This window comes from Chrysochloris asiatica, unplaced genomic scaffold, assembly GCF_000296735.1.
Source record: "Chrysochloris asiatica unplaced genomic scaffold, ChrAsi1.0 scaffold00008, whole genome shotgun sequence".
In the NCBI taxonomy this organism is placed as follows: Eukaryota; Metazoa; Chordata; class Mammalia; order Afrosoricida; family Chrysochloridae; genus Chrysochloris; species Chrysochloris asiatica.
Genome location: NW_006408526.1, coordinates 9,439,803 through 9,441,726, shown reverse-complemented (window position 1 = coordinate 9,441,726; position 1,924 = coordinate 9,439,803). Strand labels below are relative to the sequence as shown.

The 1,924-nt window shown below is 36.5% G+C and overlaps 1 pseudogene; it reads right to left on the bottom strand.

Moving 5' to 3' along the window:
• Positions 1-475: 475 nt before the first annotated feature.
• Positions 476-1,585, bottom strand: LOC102836000 (annotated as a pseudogene).
• Between the last annotated feature and the right edge of the window lie 339 nt (positions 1,586-1,924).

Sequence of the window (1,924 nt, the reverse complement as noted above, 5' to 3'; positions counted from 1 at the left end):
ACTCCCCATCCCTTGCATTAAAACTCCTATAATTCTACCCCTTCATGAATAGTGAGGCATGATTTTAGTTTAAAATTCAACTTTGTTTTTTGGTTGCTTCTTCTTCAACTTCATCTTCAGTGACCTCAGATTCAGTAGCAGAGGTTTCTTCTTTTGAAAATAACGATTGCTTCTTCAGTGGCAGAATCTAATTCTTCAGTGACAAAAAAGCTTTAAATTCTCCAGTTCTAGGGCCCCATGGTGTCTTTGGCTCCAGTACAACATCACACAGTCTAGACATTTTTCTTACATTGGCCAACCCGAGAGTCTCTAACTGTATCTTTAGAAAAAGACACAACAATGACATCTTTGTGACTGAGCAGATCATTCTGTATTTTAATAATTGGATTAAGACAGCAAATCCCTACCTTCACCTTGATCACAATGAGCAACAATGTGGCCCCTCACTTTACAACTCTTTGTAAACAGAATGGGATCAAACCAAAGAATCTTTCTGGTTACAGCAGTGATAAATCATAGTGTCAACTCTTAGGTGAACATAGTTAATATTTCCATGTTGATCCACGTAGATTTTTCCAGAATTGCAAGGAATTCTTTCTGTTTTCTTTGTTAAAAGTTTCTTACACAGATAGCATCTATATAATGTGGTTGCATTATTCAGATAATCTGGATTCAAGTACACAGGATCAAACAATCTCTCATTCTGACAAACAGGCTTACTCATAAGCTTCTCTTTCCTGTCCTTTAAATCATCAACTTCAGTGTGTGTGAACAGATCAGCTATACATGTAAGAAGATTTGCATTAATAAGTTCATATTGCATGGAATAACTATTATGGTATTCATATTTTTATGGAAATACTGAACATATTGTTCAACCAAGGAAACCATTTTTAAAAACTCTGAAGAAGTAAGAATAGAAATGATATTTCCTGCCTCTAAAGTGGGTGTCTCACAGTCTTTATTCTTCTTAGTGTTCCTTTTAACATATTTTATCAACCATTTGAAGATGTGAACGTCACAGTGAACTGAAATGTTCATCTCTTCCCAGCAATGCACATCCATAGATAAATATTCAGCAAAGTACTTCATTTCTGATACCAAATAAAGTCTTCTTTCAAGGTTTTTGCTTAACCACATACATGAATCATCATATTTGGCTCTTTAGAATTTTTAGTCTTCTCTCCACCATTATGAGTAGTACAATTTTCACTTTCTAAAGTGCAACTCTTTGTGAAACTATACTATGTCTTCAAGTTTTGGAAACTACTTCCTGACAAACTGGAGCCACCTGAAATTCTCCCTGTATAGAAAATAGTGAGGATTCGAAGGATTTGATGTATGTGACTAAAGTTTCAACAGGACTCTCTCCAGTAGCCAGGAAAGGATGACACTGGTTGTCAGCAGGTGAACTTCCACTACTCTTCTGTTCATCAAATCTTTTGCACACTCTTTGGCTGTTAATATAGGCATAAGCCCAACTGATGGTATGAGGGATTCTGATCAATGAATAAAGGATCGTGTCCTGTACTATTTGGTTGTTATTGTTCAGGAAATTGTTGTTTTCTGAATGTCCATGACTCATCTTTCAGAACGTCCCTACAAAAACTAAAAATCCTTAAGTGTGTTTTATTTTAAAGGTTCTGATGAGTAATTCATGGATGATGGAATTAAACTTGTCAATAGGTAAGTATAATGTGGTGGTTGAGGTATGGATTCTGGAGCCAACCTTCCCAGGCTTGAGTCCCAGTTAGACCACTTACTGTGTTAACTGGTTTTGATGACTTTATCTGTGTGACTCAATTTTCTCCTTGTTACAGGGCTTTTGTAACCTACAGCAGCCTATACCATCCACACTCACACTATGAATCTATCACAATTTGAACCATGATGTCCTCACATACGACCTCTGCCTGCCTGCAGA